The sequence below is a fragment of the Loxodonta africana genome, chromosome 2 (assembly GCF_030014295.1).
Source record: "Loxodonta africana isolate mLoxAfr1 chromosome 2, mLoxAfr1.hap2, whole genome shotgun sequence".
NCBI lineage: Eukaryota > Metazoa > Chordata > Mammalia > Proboscidea > Elephantidae > Loxodonta > Loxodonta africana.
Window position 1 is genome coordinate 24,227,633 of NC_087343.1, and position 21,589 is coordinate 24,249,221.

Here is a 21,589-nt window from a genome sequence, read left to right on the forward strand (position 1 = left end):
TGCATATACATGCAAAAACTGGACAATGAATAAGGAAGACCAAAGAAGAAATGATGCATTTGAACTGTAGTGTGGGAGAAGAATATTGAATATACCAGGGAATTACAGAAGAACAAACAGGCCTGTTCTGGAAGTACAGCCAGAATTTTTGTTAAAAAGTGAGAGTGGTGAGACTTCATCTCACATAATTTTCATATGACATCAGGAGAGACAAGTCCCTGCAGGACATCATGTTTGACAAAGTAGAGGATCAGGAAAAAAGAGGGAAACCTTCAATGAGATGGATTGTCACAGTGGCTGCAACAATGGGCTCAAATATAGCAACAATTGTGAGGATCACACAGGACCTAGCAACTTTTTGTTCTGTTCTGCACAGGGTCAATATGAATAGGAACTGACTCCATAGCATTTAACAACATTTGAAATAGTAGGTACAAAACTCTTCCATTCAGAAAGGCCTTAATCTAAAGGTGTTGTTGTTGGTCATTCCAGTCAATCAGCTGACAGGCTTGAGCACAAAACAAATGAAGCATAGCAGTTTAATTGTATACCATGTATATGTAAAAGAGTATTAATCCAATTATACGGCTGCAGCAGTATATCGACAGGGAACTGCCAGAAGTTCAGGCTGGTTTCAGAAGAGGACATGAAACCAGCTATATCATGGCTGATGTCAGATGGATCCTGGCTGAAAGCAGAGAATACCAAAAGGATGTTTACCTGTGTTTTATTGACTGTGCAAAGGCATTCAACTGTGTGGATCATAACAAATTATGGATAACTTTGTGAAGAACAGGAATTCCAGAACACTTAATTGTGCTAATGCGGAACCTTTACATAGATGAAGAGGCAGTCTCAGACAGAACAAGAGGATACTGATCTGTATGCTGAGCAAATAACATGAGAAGCTGGACTATATGAAGAAGAATGGGGCATCAGGATTAGAGGAAGACTCATTAACAACTTGCATTATGCAGATAACACAACCTTGCTTGCTGAAAGTGAAGAGGACTTGAAGCACTTACTAATGAAGATTAAAGACCACAGCCTTCAGTATGGATTGCACCTCAACATAAAGAAAACAAAACTCCTCACGACTGGACCAATGAATAACATCATAATAAACGGAGAAAAGATTGAAGTTGTCAAGGATTTCATTGTACTTGGATCCACAATCAACAACCATGGAAGCAACAGTTAAGAAATCAAAAGACACGTTGCATTGGGTAAATCTGCTGCAAAGGACATCTTTAAAGTACTGAAGACCAAAGATGTCACCTCGAAGACTAAGGTGTGCCTCACCCAAGCCAAGGTATTTTCAATTGCATCATATGCTTGTGAAATCTGGACAATGAATAAGGAAAACCAAAGAAGAATTGATGCTGTTGAATAGTGGTGTTGGCAAAGAATATTGAATATACCATGGACTGCCAAAAGAATGAACAAATCTGTCTTGGAAGAAGTACAACCAGAATGCTCCTTAGAAGCAAGGATGGTGAGACTGCGTCTTACATACTTTGGACATGTTGTCAGGAGGGATCAGTCCCTGGAGAAGGACATCATGCTTGGCAGAGTACAGGGTCAGCAGAAAAGAGGAAAAGCCTCATCGAGGTGGATTGACACAGTGGCTGCAACAATGAGCTCAAGCATAACAATGATTGTAAGGTTGGTGCAGGACTGGGCATTGTTTCATTCTGTTGTACACAGGGTCTCTTTGAGTCAGAACTGACTCAATGGCACCAAACAACAACAACAATTTAATAAAACCTAATTGTCCTAGTATTTCCTCTTACATCTTTATTTTTATCAACTCCGTTTAAGAATAAAATGTAAATATTTTTGAAGAAAACATATTTATCAACACTTTACATATTAAGAATGGGAAGCAGCTTACATGAGTTGACATGGTGGCACTTCAATCTCTTTTCCAATTAATTAAGGTACTAAAAGGGGAAGTCTGCACATAGTTATTCCATCACAGTACTTGGTCTACTATGCAGGGAATGACAAATTGAAGAGGAATGGCTTTGCATTCATCGTCAAAAAGAGTATTTCAAGATCCATCCTGAAGTACAACTCTGTCAGTGATAGGATAATATCCATACAATTAAAAGGAAGACCAGTTAATACAACTATTACTAAAATTTACATGCCAACTACTAATGAAAAAAATGAAGAAATGGAAGATTTTTACCAACTTCTGCAGTCTGAAATTGATCAAACATGCAATCAGGATGCACCGATAATTACTAGTGATTGGAATGAGGAAGTTGGAAACAAAGAAGAATCGGTAGTCGGAAAATATGGCCTTGGTGACAGAAATGATGCCAGAAATCAAATGATTGAATTTTGCAAACCAATGACTTCTTCACTGCAAATAACTTTGTTGACCAACATAAATGGTGACTATACACATGGACCTTGCCACATGGAACACATAGGAATCAAAAAGACTACACCTGTGGGAAAAGATGATGGAAAAGCTCAATATCATCAGTCAGAACAAGGCCAGGGGCCAACTGCAGATCAGACCATCAATTACTCATATGCAAGTTCAAGTTGAAACTGAAGAAAATTAGAACAAGTCAATGAGAGCAAAAGTACTATAGTATACCCCCACCTGAATTTAGAGACCATCTCAATGACAGGTTTGACGCATTGAACACTAATGTCCAAAGTCAAATTGTAGAATGATATCAAGGACATCAAACATGAAGAAAGAAAGAGGTCAATAAAAACAGAACAGAAAGAAAAGACCTAACTGCATGTCAGAAGAGACTCTGGAACTTGCTCTTGAACGTCCAGTAGCTAAAGAAAAAGGAAAAAAAAAATGATGAAGTAAAAGAGCTGAACAGAAGATTTCAAAAGGTGCTCGAGAAGACAAAGTATCATGATGACGTGTGTAAAGCGCTGGAGATAGAACACTAAAAAGGAAGAATATACTCAATATTTCTCAGCCTGAAAGAACTGAAAAAAATTGTCAAGCCTCAAGTTGCAATACTGAAGAGTTCTACAGGACAAATATTAAATGATGTAGGAAGCATCAAAAGAAGATGGAAGAAATACACAGAGGCACTATACCAAAAAATATTGGTCAACGTTCCACCATTTCAGGAGGTAACATATAATCAGCAACCAGCGGTACTAAAGGAAGAAGTCCAATCTGCTCTGAAGGCATTGGCGAAAAACAAGGCTCCAGGAATTGATGGAATATCAATTGAGATATTTCAACAGACAGGTGCAGCACTGGAAGTGCTCACTCATCTATGCCAAGATTTGGAAGACCTGACCAACCGACTGGAAGAGATACATATTTATGCCTATTTCTAAGAAAGGTGATCCAATTGAATGTGGAAATTATCAAACATTATCATTAATATCACATGCACACAAAATTTTGCCGAAGATCATTCAAAAGTGGCTGCAGCAGTATATCAACGTGGAACTGCCAGAAATCCAAGTCAGATTTAGACGAGGATGTGGAACCAGGGATATCATTGGTGATTTCAGATGGATCCTTGGTAAAAGCACAGAATACCAGAAAGATGTTCACCTGTGTTTTATTGACTATGTTAAGGCATCTGTGTGGACTATAAAAAATTATGGATAACATTGTACAGAATGGGAATTCTGGAACAGTTAATTTTGCTTATAAGGAATTTGTACAAGAATCAAGAGGAGTTTGAACAGAGCAAGGGGATACTGTATGGTTTAAAGTCAAGAAAGGTGTCCATTAGGGTTTTATCCTTTTACCATACCTATTCAATCTGTATGCTAAGCAAATAATCCAAGAAGCTGGACTATATGAAGAAGAACGGGGCATCAGGTTTGGAGAAAGACTCATTAACAACCTGTGTTATGCAGGTGACACAACCTTGCTTGCTTAAAGAAGACTTGAAGCACTTACTGATGAAGATCAAAGACCATAGACTTCAGTATGGATTACATCTCAGCATAAAGAAAACAAAAATCCTCACAATTGGACCAATGAGAAACATCATGATAAATGGAGAAAAGAATGAGGCTGTAAAGGATTTCATTTTACTTGGATCCACAATCAAAGCCCATATAAGCAGCACTCAAGAATCAAAAGATGTATTGCATTGGGCAAATCGGCTGCAAGGGATATCTTTAAAGTGTTAAAAAGCAAAGATGTCACCATAAGGACTAAGGTGAGCCTGACCCAAGCCATGTTTTTTCAATCTCCTCATGCATGGGAGAGCTGGACAATGAATAAGGAAGACGGAAGAAGAATTGACACCTTTGAATTGTGGTGTTGGTGAAGAATTTTGAATATATCATGGACTTCCAGAAGAATGAACAAATCTGTCTTTGAAGAAGTACAACCAGAATGCTCATTAGAAGCAAGAATGGTGAGGCTACATCTCACATACTTTGGACATGTTATCAGGATGGATCAGTCCCTAGAGAAGGACATTATGCTTGGTAAAGTACCGGGTCAGCAGAAAAGAGGAAGATTCTGAATGAGATGGATTGACACAGTGGATACGGCAATGGGCTCAAGCATACCAACAATTGTGAGGATGGTGCAGGGTAGGGCAGTGTTTCCTTCTGTTGTGCACAGTATAGCTTTGAGTCAGAACTCACTCAGTGGCACCTAACAACAACAGCACCCCTGTGAGAAAAACTGAAATGCAAGTGTCAACTGTGATTAGCACTGAAGGGACCTTTGGAATCTACTGGAATATCTTCCATCATCATCAATAGTTAATGTCTATTGTTGAATTACTCACAATACCAGTACTCAAGGCTGCCTAATATGAATCAGATACGGTAAGCTTTTTTTTACTCATTAGCACTGTTCAGACTTTTATTAGATTAAAAAAAAAAAAAAAAAGACATTCCAACATAGAGATGCAAACAGTCTAGCGGACAAGTATAAAGCTAAATTATTTGTTGACATATAGCTGGGAAAAAAGCAAGAGTTGATTGCAAAAACAAACAAAAAAAGTGTGTTTCATTTATATACAATGGTCATTTGCAGATAGAGCTACAGATATTAAGCTTTGTTAACCACCTGTAGCTTTCTCGCCAATGCAAATGAAATCTCTCTAATTTCGGTTGTTTTTCTACACTGCCTTTAAATAAAGTAGCATTTTTCTCATTCACAGTTGGTGCTTTGTGCCACTCCTGCCTTCTAAACACAGTCTTGAATTAAAAGTAATGGAGAAAATGCCTTCTGGCTTGCCAAAATAGCTGTTACAAAGACTAAACATTAGAACATCATTTAGAGTTTATTTCCTTAATCTACACACAATTCTAACAACTTTGATTAGCTGATTTCTTCAACAGATTAGACAAAGAAAATTAAAAGGAAGAACAAGGCAAGAAATACGCAAACCAGCAGTCTGTTTAAAAGATGCAAATTGACATCAGAATGTAGGCATCACACCCAATAATTACTGGTCTTAATAAAGGCTTGGCATCATCAAGAAAAGGATTGTTTTGCCTTTATACTTTAAAACAGAGAATAATATACAGCATTTGAGGGGAAAAAAAAAAAAAAAACTTGTATTGAAAATGTTATTTTCCCCAAATTGTGCCAAATAAATGGCAGTCTTCCATTAGCTATGAAATGCACTTACCCAGAACATTTTATTTTCCAGTGATGCTTCCAATAATATATTAACTCATCAAATACAATAATTATCTCTAATTATTCCAAATTTCAAGAAAGCACATCATGGAAATATCAACTATTCAGTGTTTATTGTGGAATACCTCTCTATCCTTCTATGAACCAGGTCATCAGTGTTATGTGATAGTATAAACGTGGCTAGAAGTGAATTAACAAGATGGATGTAAGTTAACATTTGTCTAGATGTCTGAAACAGGCTTTTAAATATCATTTTGAGGAAAAAGAAGTCAACCGTTAACATGAAATTTCCTGTTTGCGGCTGAAATTATGGGCAGTTGTACAACTTGCTTTGTAGAGATGACACTCTCCTTGCTTAAAAAAAATACAAAAAAAAAAAGGTTGATTAAACTCCAACTCACTGCTGTCGAGTTGATTCTGACTCATAACTTTACCCTTTAAAGTTTTTGCTCTGAAATGCTTTCCCTTCTTTGATTGTTTTTTTCTCCTTTCCATTTTGCGCTATTAATTTGTACTTTTTTCTGTCTTCTAATTTTTCTCTTCCCTCCATTCTTTCCTTCTTTGTCTATCTGTCATGTCTCCATGCTCTTTTTTTTTTTCCTCCTACACTTAACAAAATTATTGATCCTTCCTTTTGTAAAAAAAAAAAAAAAATTTTTTTTTTTTTTTTTGTCCACCAATATCCTAGGAACTTCTGATTCATTTATTTTGTTTTGTTTTTTATCACGTTCAATATATTCCAACAAACAAGTTTTACTACATTCATTGCTTATTGGAAGAATAAGAAGTATGAAGCCATTTAAAAATATTTTCCTTACATTAGTAACATTTGAGTTATTCTGAAAGTAAATATGGGTGTTTGCTTTTTAAAATCCATTTTAAGCTTCATCTTTGAAACAACTTATTTTTAGAATAATAATATGACAATGAAAATGTAGGAAGCATAGATTTGTACATATACTTTTACTGGCTTTGAAATGATGGCTAAACTTCATCAGACATGACGAGCATTCTTTTTTATGATTTCTGCAGAAATTTAGAAAATGCAAATTTTCTTTACTTTCATATAAAAATGTTTTATTACCAACATTAAAAAAAAATCATATCACGTATAAGAAAAATGAACTGTGATTGAAATCTATCTTCACCTAGAGAATTGTATATCTCAGATGATACAGAAAAAGTTAGTAAAAAAGACAACTCTGTTGGGATCCTGCCTGATGGTTATCAAACACTGTAGGTACCTAAGCACTTTCTCACCACCCCCCTCACTGATGATGAAAGGCAAATAAATACAGGACTTATTTTTATAGATGATCTTGTATCTAGCTCACGTTATCCATTTTATGTTATCCATTTCTGGCCCAATGGATGTGAGATGAAGCTCAGAGGAGGTAAGTGGAGGAGAGGTATAGGGGCAGAACTTATAAAAAGCTATTGCCTTTCTGATTAACAACAACAACAAAATAGCCAAGATGAAAATGGGTAAAGCCCTTTCCTTTCCTGCATAATTACTGCCCTAATCATAAATATGATTTCTGGAAGTATATCAGCTATTTCGAGCACATAAGTAGCCAGCACACAGTAATGGGTAAGGAGGGGTCCCTGTTAAATGGAGCTAAACATGTTCCTAACCCAAATAAAGAAAAGTCATAGTTGACTTTTAGATCACTAATTCACATGTCTGAGCCATTTCATGAGTTCAGCCATTACTTTCCACCAGTATTAAAATCTTGACAATGTGTTCTTTCATTAATTTAATATATCAGTTTGGTTGTTAACTTATGTCTAACTTCCCCTACAAGTCTCATGCCCAGTTTACATCTCTTCCCCGTAATAAAAATATAATTTCTATCATAAGTAACATCTTCCCCATTTGCAGAATATCTTCGTTTTTGGTGGGAGGAAAACTGTTGAATATTAGGTAGTAATTTTTTCTTTTATTTGAAAAGTTAATTTTAGTTCTGCGGCTTTTTGTTCAGGCTGGATAATAGGAAAGAGAAAATTATTTGATATCTCTTTCATGAATTTGGGAAAACGTGACTAAGCATATATGCCTGTAAAGGCTAGTAAGCCTTATTAAATATCTTTAAAATTCATATATAAGCAGCAAAAATTAGGATTTATTATTTAAATATTCCTGATGAAATGTTGATAATTTATCACAAACTTTTCTCAGAAAATGCCAGGAGTAGTTGCTTTACTTGCTAGCTTTTAATCTTATAATATTTTCACATGCAATGAACATGATATTGCTTTTAATCTTATAATATTTTCACATGAACCTGAACACAATGATATTCATAGTTTTTTTTTTTTTAACTTGTGGAAACTTGTATATTTTTAAAAGTATATTGTACTAACAAATGTCTCACCATGTTGTATGATTGCATATGGAGGTACATTTTAAGTATTGTTCACATTATTCCACAAAATCAAAATTCTTATATTAATTATTATCAGGATAAAAAGACATGGGAATATATTTGCCACCAATGTAAAAATAAAACCAAACCAAACAACCCAAATCGATAAATAATTGTACACACACAAGCTTTCTCTCTCTCTCTCTCACAGACACACACATACTCTGAGCCAATTGCTAATATCAATGGATGCAGGTGTCCAGATTTTCTTCTGCCATTTCCCTCTGTGTGTATGAAGACTAGAAACACTGGTTAGACTTTTGTCATACTGCTGTGTGCTTCCCTAGCACCCTACCCTACCTGCATGATAAAATTTATAATTCTCTGTTGTAATTATTTGTTGTTTGTATTTCTTACTGCCCGTATATTACATGATGGCAGAGTTTTTATCTTCCCCCTACCCCAGTGCTCTAGCTTCAGAACCTACCAGAGTGTATGACACAAAGAAGGTGATCAATGAGTGCTTGTTGATTTATTTCAATTTAACGATTCATTATAAATGAATTAGAGAGCACAGAGAATTTTTTTTAGACTCTAGGGATTACTTATACGACTAAGTTTAAGAAATCACCTAGCTGACGGGCACAAAACTCAATGTTTGTAATTCATCACGTATGATAAAACTCATTATGAGTACTTCTGTTATTGTGACTTTCAAATTTGAGATGATGAGAAGAGAAAAAATATTTTACAAATGTTTTGTTCATAGTTTTCCAGTATTAGTCAACAAATCTTCTATATCTTGGCCTATGAAACCACAGTTATACCCCTTTTTAAATTTTAGAAAGAATACTGTCTAAGCAAGAGCAAAAAGACTTGTTGCCAATTTTTTTTTTTCAAATGAAAGCTTAGAGAAGGCATTTTTTTACTTGCAACTATTTGAGTAAGCCCTTATACATTTCAAAACGGAAGTTTACTTTATTTCAAAGTACATGAATTCAAGTTTAAATTGAGGTTTTATTTTGAATTCATTTTGAACTGACCATTTTGATTATACAGTAAGTTACTATCTTTCCAAATTAGGCAAATGAATACCTATAACACCCTGAGTAAACTATGGAAACCTTGGTTGCATAATGGTTAAGTGCTACAGCTGCTCACCAAAAGGTCAGCTGTTTGAACCCACCAGGCGCTCCTTGAGAACCCCATGGGGCAGTTCTACTTTTTCATATAGTCCAGCTCCTCAGATTATTTGCTCAGCATACAGATTGAATAGGTATGCTGAAAGAATACAATCCTGACACACACCTTTCCTGACTTTAAACCACGAAGTATCCCCTTTTTCTGTTTGAACAACTCTCTCTTGATCTATGTAAAGGTTCCTCATGAGCACAATTAAGCATTCTGGAACTCCCATTCTTCACAACGTTATCCATAATTTGTTATGATCTACACAGTCGAATACTTTTGCATAGTCAATAAAACACAGGTAAACATCTTTCTGGTATTCTCTGCTTTCAGCCAGGATCCATCTGACATCAGCAATGACATCTCTGGTTCTATGTCCTCTTCTGAATTTGGTCTGAATTTCTGGCAGTTCCCTATTTATATACTGCTGCAGCTGCTTTTGAATGATCTTCAGCAAAATTTTACTTGCGTGTGATATTAATGACATTTTTCAATAATTTCTGCATTCAGTTGGATTAACTTTCTGGGGAATATGCATAAGTATGGATCTCTTCCAGTCAGTTGGCCAGGTAGATATCTTCCAAATTTCTTGGCATAAATGAGTGAACGCTTCCAGTGGTGCATCTGTTTGTTGAAACATCTCAATTGATATTCCATCAATTCCTGAAGTCTTATTTTTCACCAATGCCTTCAGTGCAGCTTGGACTTCTTCCTTCAGTACCATCAGTTCCTGATCATATGCTACCTCTTGAAACAGTTGAATGTCAACCAATTATTTTTGGTATAATGACTCTTTGTATTCCTTCCACCTTCCTTCAATGCTTCCTGAGTCATTTAATATTGTCCCCATGGAATCCTTCACTATTAGAACTCAAGGCTTGAATTTTTTCTTCAATTCTTTCAGCTTGAGAAATACCATGTGTGTTCTTCCCTTTTGGTTTTCTATCTCCACCTCTTTGCACGTCATTATACTACTTTATTTTGTCTTCTCTAGCCTCCCTTTGAAATCTTCTGTTCAGTTCTTTTTTTTACTTCATCATTTCTTCATTTTGCTTTAGCTACTTGACATACAAGAGCAAGTGTCAGAGTCTCTTCTGACATCCATTTTGGTCTCTTCTTTCTTTCTTGTCTTTGTAATGACCTCTTGCTTTCTTCACGGATGTTGTCCTTGATGTCATTCTACAACTCATCTGGTCTTCTGTCATCGGTGTTCAACGAGTCAAATCTTTTCTTGAGATGGTCTCTAAATTCAGATGCGATATACTCAAAATCATACTTGGGCTCTCGTTGATTTGTCCTAATTTTCTTCAGTTTCAACTTGAACTTGCATAGGAGCAACTGATGGTCTGTTCCACAATCGGTCCCTGGCCTTATTCTGACCGATGATATTGAAATTTTCCATCGTCTCTTTCTACAGCTGTAGTCAATTTGATTCCTGTGTATTCCATCTGGTGAGGTCCATGTGTATAGTCACTGTTTATGTTGGTGAAAAAAGGTACTTGCAACTAAGAAGTTGTCGGTCTTGTAAAATTCTATCAAGCAAACTTTGGCATCATTTTACAACTACCAATCCCTCTTTGTTTCCAACTTTCACATTCCAGTTGTTAGTAACTATCAATGCATCCTGATTGTATGTTTGATCCATTTCAAACTGCAGAAGCTGGTAAACATCTTTAATTTCTTCTTTTTTGGCATTAGTGATTGGTGCATAAATTTGAATAGTTGTATTAACGGTCTTCCTAGTAGGTGTATGCATATTATCCTATCACTGACAGCGTTGAGCTTCAGGATAGGTCTGAAATGTTCTTTTTGACTATGAATGAAACCCCATTCCTCTTCAAGATGTCATTCCCAGCATAGTAGACTATATAAGTTTGTGGTTAAACTGAGAGTCAGTTCTTACAATCCAAATCAAACTATTTTCTATCATTAGAGACTTCTAAAGAAATAGTCTTTCAAACTTTTATTTTTTTTTAATATAGAATTGAATATGGCAATATTCATATCCTTAATAAACCCTTTGTTCTAAAATGAAATTTAAGACAGGCCTTCAATTTTTTCAGAAATATAGAATTATGGGACTATGAATTTTATTTTTTTTTTAAGTGTGTATCAGAACTTTATTTTGTAGTATTCCATTCTATGAATATATCACATTTTGTTTATCCATTCATCTGTTGATGGACACTTGGGCTGTTTCCAAGTGAATAATAATGCAGTGAATACTGGCATGCAAATAACTGTTTTAGTCATTGTTTTCAAGTCTTTTGGGTGTATACCTAGGAGTGGAATTGCTGAGTCATAAGATAATTTTCTGTTTTTTTTTTTTTTTAGGTGAAGGTTTTCAGAGTGAACTAGTTTCTCATTAAACAATTAATACACATACTGTTTTGTGACATTGATTGCCAAACCCACGACATGTCAACGCTCCTTTTTCTGAACTTGGGCTCCGTATTACCAGCTTTCCTGTCCCCTCCTGCCTTCTAGTCCTTGCCCCTAGGATCATGTGCCCATTTAGTCTTGGTTTTTTGCTTTTTTTTTTTTTTTTTTAATGGGCCTGTCTAATCTTGGCTGGCAGGTGAACCTCAGGAGTGACTTCATTACTGAGCTATATGGGTGTCTGGGGGCCAAACTCTCAGGGTTTCTCTAGTCTCTGTCAGGCCAGTAAGTCATTTTTTTTTTACGAGTTAAAATTTTGTCCTTCATTTTTCTCCAGCTCTGTGCAGTTCCCTCTACTGTAATCCTTGTCAGAGCAGTTGGTGGTGGTAGCCGGGCAACATCTACTTGTTCTTGACTCGGTCTTGCAGGGGTTGTGGTAGTTGTGATCCATTAGTCCTTTGGACTAATCCTTCCCTGTGTCTTTGGTTTTTTTCATTCTCCCTTGCTCTAGATGGGGTGAGACCAGTGGAGTACCTTAGATGACCACTCACAAGCTTTCAAGACCCCAGATGCTACTCAGCAAAGTAGAATGTGGAACATTTTCTTTATAAACTATGTTATGTCAGTTGAGCTAGATGCTCCATGAGGCCATGGTCCCCACAGCGCTGAACGCAATAATTTGGTACCTCCGGGAGTTTGGATGTATCTATGGAGCTTCCATGATCTTGTCTTGGACAAGTTGTGCTGGCTTCCCTAGTATTATGTACTGTCTTACCCTTCACCACAGTTACCACTTATCTACTGGGAAGTTGAATTTTAATTGTACTTAAATTTTAATAGATTTTCTCAGGGGAAGAACAGTGGATAAAAAAGAATCTACAGTTACTGCATTTTTATGCAAATTCTTTGCCAACCATGCTTCCCCTCATGAATTATTTTCCTAGGTATGCTATGTGCACTCTGTGTGTGTGTGTGGGGGGTGTATTATTTATGTGTGTGTGGGTGAGCTATTTACGTGTATGTGCTTTTTGCAGACAAAAAAATGTATATATATGATTCTTGATTTAATGTAGTTTCTTGGCTTGGTGTAAACAAATAACCTGATTTATATTGGACTGACATGGTGTACTGATTCTTACTGAGTCAAAAAAAAAAAAAAAAAAACTAGTCAATCAGACTGCTTTTGCCTTGAGCCATGTAAGGTATCAATAAAAATCCAAATGTCTGAATCCTAAAATAAAACCACATAATGTCTGCCAATAATAGCTTACTTGTGTGTATGTGAGTATAAAACCTAAAAACAAGGTATTCCCACCTCATAGGACTATGAAGAACTTGAACTCTATGTAGTCATAGCACTTCATATCTATATTAGCAACACTTTACTTCAACATAACTTTACTATCCCTGGTAATTCTTATTAAGAATAATGAAATTGAAAATATAACTTTATTTGTTTATTTCAGGAACTTCCTGAAAATCCATTTGTTCAAAGGACATCATAACTTGCCCTCATCAGGGTGAATAGGGCCTTCTCAAAGTTATATGAGGAGCCCTGGTTGTGCAAAAGTTAAGCACTAGGCGGCTAACTGAACAATTGGTGATTTGAACCATCCAGCAGCTCTGAGGGAGAAAGACCTATCTGCTTCCATAAAGATGACAACCTAGAAAACCAATGGGACAGTTCTACTCTGTCACATGGGGTCACTATGAGTCAAAAAAAAACAACTTGAGAACACCTAAAAACAATGACAACAAAGAAATATATCCACTGTTTGGCTCATAAAATGACTAATGACTGCAAGACACTCTCACTCCCCCTTCCCTTTCCTGTATCCACTAATGCTGAATTATAATATCATGAACCTGGTCCAAATCTAACCAAACTAGGTGCTTTAAGAGACTTGCTTTAAACCAGATCTTAAAACTTTAAAAATATCTCACTTTTGTCTGCCTTGAGCATTTTGCTCTTTTAACAACTATCCGTATGGAATCAGATTGACAACAGTAACTCAAAAGACTAGATAGGAAATTTAGGGGGCAAAGAATTTATGTTAATGAAAGAGGAATAATTCAGAAAAGGAGGGTGAAAATGGCTGCACAACTTGAAGAATGTAATCAATGTCACTGAATTGTACATATAGAAGTTGTCGAACTGGTATATGTTTTGCTGTGTGTATTCTTAACAACAATAAAAAAACAAAAACTCACCTTTCGACTTCCTCTTTCAGAGAAATGAATAGATCTCTGTCAAGATAACAGTCTCCATTACTGCTAAGCAATGGACTTGGTTTTGCTTTCAACAAGCTTTTTCTAAGGGCTCTCAAGGAGTTTGCACTCAATACTATTTAATCTCATTTTTCCCTGAGCCATACACTGTATTCACTGAAAAAACAAAAAGAGAAAAATACACATACGTGTATATATACATTATATGTATATATACATTACTTTCACATAGTGTAAAATCCAAGAACATTTCAGTTGAGTTGGTGAGGAAGTGTTCCCGTTCACTTCCCTAGAGGCAACTATTGTTAGGAATCCTTCATTATATTTCCAGAGAGGATCAGTGAGTACCAAAAAATAAAAAAAATCTATATCTGTCTCAGTGGTTCTTAACCTTGAATGTTATAATCACATGGGGAGATTTAAAAATATATGTATTGATGCCTAGGTCTCATTCTCAGAGATTTCAGTTTAATTGGTCTGGGAAGACACTGGGATACGGGGATTTTAAGTGCTCTCTAGGTAATTCTACTAAGTTGAGAACCAGTGATCTATTCTACATATTAGCTTGCATCTTTCCCTTTAAAAAGCTTATCTGAGATTTTTCCAAATTTCTCCATTTAAAAAATAATACACATCTCCCCATGGTACAGAGGGACCATGACTTGTTTAATTAGTAGTGTCCTAGATTCAAAACTTCACTTGTTTTTGGCATCTTCCTTTTAATTCCATAAGCAGCTCTTCCATGGTATATGTTATTTGACATATTGATAATATAACTGAAATATATATTCTTAGAAGTACAGAATCTGCATAAAATTGCACAGTAATTTGTGAATCCTGTGAAAACTGTGAAATTGCCTCTTAAAATGTATTCATCACATGCTTTGTAAAAGGATGTGTTTTCCACAATCTATTGGTGCTTCTCAAGGAGCTTAATTTGCACATGAATCGGGGAATGTTGTTCAGAAACAGATCCTGTGTTGAGGGGCAGGGTGTGATTTTGCATTTCTAACAAGCTCCTTCTTTGATTCCAATGCTGCTATCCTACAGACTATGCTTTAGGTAGAAAAGATCTAGCATAAACTGTGGCCAAAAAAAAAAAAAAATTTCCTGATTTTTGTAAATAGATGAAAAGCAGTAAGTTCTTAGAGCATTAAATGTAATTTATCTTTTGAGAGTTGAGTATCTATTCATACGTTAGAGTTATTTGTATTCTTTCTGTTTAGTGTCTATTCATATCTTTTACATTTTTATTAGGCTTCTGGATTTTTTTTTTTTTTTTAGTGTACAGAAGCACATTATGGGAAATTATTATTTTTTTTAATAGCGACTTTACTAAGACATAATTCCTATACCACAAAATTCACCTTTCCAAATTGTACGATCCAGTGGTTTATAATATATTCATAGAGCTGTGCAACTATCAAAACTATCTAATTTCAGAGTATTTTTTACCAATCTATAAACTTTATTCCTAATCTTCCCCTCCACTCCAGTCTCTAAAAACCACTAATCTACCTGCTGTCTTTATACATTTGCTTAATCTTAGTATTTCATATGAATTGAAACTTATACTATAGCATGGATGGAATTATACACCCCAAAATATGTGTTGGAATCCTAATGCCAATACCTTTGGATGTAATCTCATTTGGGAACAGGGTTTTCTTTGTTATGTTAATGGGGTCATATTGTTATAAGGTATGTTTTAAATCTAATTCCTTTCAAAGTATAAAAAGAGCAGGTTAACAGATTAAAACCAAAAGCCAAACCCATTGCTTGTTGAGCTGATTTTGACTCATAGCAACCCTATGGGATAGAGGGAAACTGCCCTTTAGAGTTTCCAAGGAGCAACTGGTGTATTCAAACTGTAGATCCTTTTGATTAACAGACATAGCTCTAACCACTACACCACCAGGGTTTCTCTTAGCAGACTGGGCACAGAGAAGAGAGAGCACAAACAGAGGAAAGATCTCCAAGGAACCAAGGAATGCCAGGGCTTGAGAAGCTGAGACAAGGATTTTTCCCCAGAGAAGAAAGAAAGAGAGCCTTCCTCTAGAGCCTGTGACCTGAATTCAGATACCTACCTTCATAAACTGAGAAAATAAATGACCATTTCTTAAAGCCACTCACTTGTGGTATTTCTGTTATAGCAGCAATAGGGAACCAAAACATACTGGCTTCTTTTGTTTAGCATAATGTTCTCAGGAGTCATTCATATTGTAGCATGTATCAGTACTTCATTCCTTTTTATTGTCTATTAATATTCCATTGCATGGATATATCACATTTGTTTATCCATTCATGGTTTGATGGACACTAGGTTGTTTCTACATTCTGACTCTTGTAAATAATACTGCTGTCAACATCCTTGTACAAATTTTTGTGGATATGTTTTCTTTTGTGAAATGTAAGTAATACATGTAAGAATGGATTGTTGGGACATATGGTAACTCTGACATCTTGAGCAAATGTCCAACTCTTCATCAAAGTAGCTGCACAATTTTACATCAGACTTCCATATTCTCTAATTTCTTGTCAACAGTTCCTGGGCGGGATAGTATTCTCTTGCAGTTTTGACTTGCAATTCCCTATTGATTGATGGTGTTAAGCATCTCGTCATTTGCTTATTGGACCTTTGTTCTTCGGAAAATTATGTTTAAATAATTTGCTCATTTTTAATTTGGGTAATTTGACTTTTTTTTTTAATTTTTAGACTTCTTTGTATATTCTGGATGCAAGATCCTTCTCAGATTTATGATTTACAAATATTTTCTCACATTCTGTGGGCTATGTTGTTACTCTTTTTATTTTGTCCATTAAAGCACAAACATTTTTTGACTTTGATTAAGTCCAATTTATCTACCTTCTCTTTGATGGTTTGCGCTTTTGGTGTCATATCTAAGAATCTATTACCTGATCAAAATCATGGTGAGTCACTTTCATGTTTTATTAGAACGATTATATATTTTTAGCTTTTACCTTTAGGTTTTGATTTAATTTTTGTATAGGATGTAAAGCAGGACTCCCACTGATTTTTGTATATTGATCTTACATTCTGAAATTTTGCTGATTCTTTCTGCTGGCATCCCAAATCTGCTTTTGAGCCACTCTAGTGATTTTTTTTTTCCATTTTTCTTATTACACTCTTCTACTCCAGAATTTCTATTTGGCTCTTCTGTATAATTTCTATCTCCTTATTTATATTCTCCATTTGATGAGACTTTATTCTCATACTTGCCTTTAATTTTTTAGACATAGTTTCCTTTAGTTTATGGAATAGTTACAGGAGCATTTAAAGTCTTTGCACAGTATGTCCAAGAATTAGAATTCTTCAGAAATTGTTTCTTCTGAATGATTCTTTCTTCCTTTCTTGCTTCCTTCCCTCCCTCCCTGCCTCCCTCCTTTCTGCCCTCCCTTCTTTCTTTCTTTTCCTTCCTTCCCCCACATATAGGCCATATTTTCCTATCTTTCCTGCACCTATTTTGTCCTATATAAATAATATAATATTAAAAAGGCACCAAAAACCAAACCCAGTGCCGTCGAGTCAATTCTGTCTCATAGTGACCCTATAGGACAGAGTAGAACTGCCCCATAGAGTTTCCAAGGAGCGCCTGGTGAATTCGAACTGCCGACCCTTTGGTTAGCAGCCATAGCACTTAACCACTGCACCGCCAGGATTTCCCTAAAAAAGGCACAGGACAGATATAATGTGGCAACTCTGAAAATGACATTCCCCATGCCTCCTGGGTTTGTTTTTGTTGCTGTTCGTTCCTGCCATTGTTTTTATTGCTACTGCTGCTGGTACTCTCTCTGTTCAGTAACTTTTCTGGGCTGTTCTATAAACTGTGTATTTTTATGTTCGGTGTGGCTATTGAAGCCATACTTCCTTACTTTAAAAAAAAAAAAAATTGTTTCCGTGAGTCAATTCCAACTCATAACGACCAGCTAATGCTTGAGCAAAGATTTCTTTAGATGACTTAAACCAATAAATTTTCAAAAGACCACTTTTTTTTTATGTGTATGCATTAAGACAGGTGCTTGACTGTACATCTCTGCCTTACCCTTCATTCTGCCTGTGCAGAGAGCCTCTAGGTTAGCCATCAATGAAACTTAGAGCCTTCTTAAGTCTTTCCTAGAATGGTCCCCAGCCACTCATATGTGTGTTATCTTCTAAATCCCTACGATGGTATTAGAACTTTTCAAAGCCTCTTATGGACATTCCATTCCCCATTTTTTTTTTTTTTTTGGAGGGAGGGATTTTCTTTTTTGATGGCCAGCCTCTTGTTTGTCCCAACTGGTATCATTGCCTTATGCAACTGTGATGTTAAACAATTGAATGATTTGCCTTAGTCTCTCCACCCCTACCCCCGGGATATGGCTTTTCCCACTGAGTGAACTCTGAGTCAGGTCAGTCAAGACAGACCCTATAGATGAGGCTTTTCTGGGAGCTGCCAGGCATGCCAAACAGGGATTATTGGGAAGCTTAAAACCTGTTCACCCCTGTGGCTGTTAGGCTGCTGGTTTTTACAGTTACCATGGTTATAAGGCTGCTGGTTTTCAAAGCTACAAGAGAACTGGTGAGATGGGGATAGGAGCTAGGAAAGTGCAAATGTCAGAAAACTCACTGTTCTTACTTACGTTACCCCGTTTTCCTTGACTAAATACGTCTTGGATAGTCGTTAGCCTTTGTTTAATTTGCACAGTTCTGAAAAAGCTGATTTTCACAATGTTTGCCATTATTCTCAATGTTTTTATCGAAGTGTGGATTTTGGGGTATATTTACTATTCTGGAATTTTTTTTCCCCCCAAATTAGCTCTTTTTAATGAGAGTTGAGAATATTTTCCCCATTTTCTTTTAATTTGGTAACTGTATCTGCTTAACATGGTTCTTAATATGCATAACATTTGATATTTTGGGGCTCGAATTAATCAGTCTTTGTTTTATTCATCAAATGCTTAAAAGATTCCTCACTTCCCATTCTTCTTTTATCTCTAAAACTGTCCTTAGGTGTACTTCCATTTCTTTGAATGGCAATGCTCTCTCCTGTCTCTTAAAACTGTGCCTTCTGCCTAGATTCCTTTTCCTGCCACAGGCCACTCCTACCCAACTTTTTCCGTATAACTCCTTGTCTTAGTCATCCAGTGATGTTATCACAGAAAAACCACAAGTGGATGGCTTTAAAAAAGAGAAGTTTATTTTCTCACAGTAAAGTAGGCCAGAAGTCCAAATTCAGGGTGTCAGCTCCAGGGGAAGGCTATCTCTCTGTCAGCTCTGGAGGAAGGTCTTTCTCATCAGTCTTCCCCCGGACTAGTTGCTTCTTCACACAGGGATCCCAAGTCCTAAGGACGTACCCTGCTCTCATTGCTTCTTTCTTGGTGGTACGAGGCATCCTCCTCTCTGCTAGCTTCCCTTTCATCTCTTGAGAGATAAAAGGTGGTGCAGTCCACACATGAGGGAAACTCCCTTTACATTGGATCAGGGATATGACCTGGTAAGAGTGTTACAATCTCACCCTAATCCTCTTTAACATAAAATTACAATCACAAAATGTAGGACAACCACAGAATACTGGGAATCCTGGCCTAACCAAGTTAATATTCACATTTTTGGGGGGACATAATTCAATCCATGACACTGTTGTTTATGTTTCAGACTTCAAATTAGGAGCCATGTAATCCGTAAAGCCTTGCCTAACCCTTGCAAGTATGAATTAGCTGTTTTTCCTGTAACATCACACCTGTGTACTCTTTGGTAACCCACAGGAAAAAGTAATGCCTAGAAGAACCAGATCTGTCTGGTTCGTGTTTATTCAGATTGCCTGGTACATAATAAGTAAAGGGAGAAGAATAGATAAATGAGTTTCTGCAATTAAAATGATTTTACTTCACATAATCAGCTAATTCATGCTTTGAAAAAAGTTGTAAATCATATTTTATTGCAGGTCATTAGATTAAATCAGCTTAAACTGTTAGCACAATTTATATTATATTGCAGAGGCAGATTTACTCCAACCTATTTTTTTTTAATGAAGCTTAAGCTCCAGGTTCCTTCCCTTGTACTGATTCATTACAAGGCCCTGTACCTGAATTTTTAATTTTGTATTGGTTGTATTAAACACATGGTTAGGACTGTCAAACTTAGCAAAGGAAAATGCAGAATGCTCAGCTAGTCTTGAATTTCAGATAAACAATGGATAATTTTTTAGCATAGGCATATCCCATGTAATATTTGGAACATAACTTAAAAAAAAAGTTATTAATCTGAAATTCAAATGTAACTAGATATTCTGTAGTTTATCTGGTAACTTGCAATGCCACTCACCCTGTCTAAATTATATAAATTTCAGGCTCTATAAAACTGGAATTAGCCTCTGTTGCATTACTATGATTAAAAGTTTGAGTTATTATATGTTTATGTTTAGGGTTAAGCTTTAATATTTTCATTGGTTGTTAACCAACCAATGTATACACTTAGAAAACTTAAGATGAACAGATAGTTGTTTCAAATGTGTTATTTCATATTATATATTTTATACAATTAAATATATTTTACTGGTTAATTTTTAATAAAAGAGAACTATAGTAATCAAGGAAACCCTGGTGGCATAGTGGTTAAGTACTATGGCTGCTAACCAAAGGGTCGGCTGTTCAAATCTGCCAGGCACTACTTGGACACTCTATGGGGCAGTTCTACTCTGTCCTATGGGGTCACTATGAGTCGGAATTGACTCGCAGGTACTGGGTTTGGTTTGGGTTTATAGTAATCAAATTTGCCATTAAGTCAGTGAGGATCAAATATATTCATATTTTCAGTAAGTATGTATTAAGTCCCTACTGTATGCCATAAACTGCTCTAGGAACTGATGACACAAAATAAAGAAAACAAGGTCTTAATATTTTTAAGCGTGTTTGGAAATATTATGCAGTAATGTGACCTAATAGATGTAACAATCATCAATTTTAATAAAATTATTTTCACTAAGTGCCAGCAAATGACCATTAGTTCCCACCCTTTAAAACAACCAAAGAAGTTTAATTATTTTTGATAGATATGCATACACCATTCTTGTCAAGCAAAAGGTAAATATATGCATAATTATGCTAAAATGCTTTTCTTCCAAAAAGAATGATTTGATTTTTCTTCTATTTTCAATTTTTTGTGCTTTCAAGAATTCTCCTAAATGTAAGTTTCGGAAAGATAAGAGACTACAATTTGATATATACATTTGAAAAACATGGAGGGATTTTAGATTTATTTGGATCTTTCAAACAACCCTGTAATATTGTAATTTTGCAAAGAGCATCTATCTCTGTGATAGCCCAAATGTCAGAAAGAAGGCTTGGAAATTCTCAATATTCAGAATGTTTGTCCAAGAAATCATAAACCTAAGTATTTATTAGGGCTGAAACACAATTTCTAGAATAAACAATCAATAAACTAATCTCCAATTATGAATATCCAATGATTGTCCTGACATTATTGCAATTAGCACATAAATGGCATTTCTATCAAAAATCTCTTGATCATACATTATTACAGGCAACTAGTTCATACATTAAGGGTCTATCAGTAAGAGTTCCGACTCAGCAAAAATCAAATGGCACACACAAATTGGAATAATTTGAGTTAAATAAATGATATGGAAAAATGTAATGTAGTTTCCTGGGACTAATAATAGTTGATTTTTACCACCTTAACTCCAGTAAGGGAGGGAATTGTTACAGGGTCCAGAAAAGATTTTGATACAGAGATGGCTGCTTTGAAAGGAGCAGTGACTTTCTGCTATGGGACACAGACAGCTTGTAG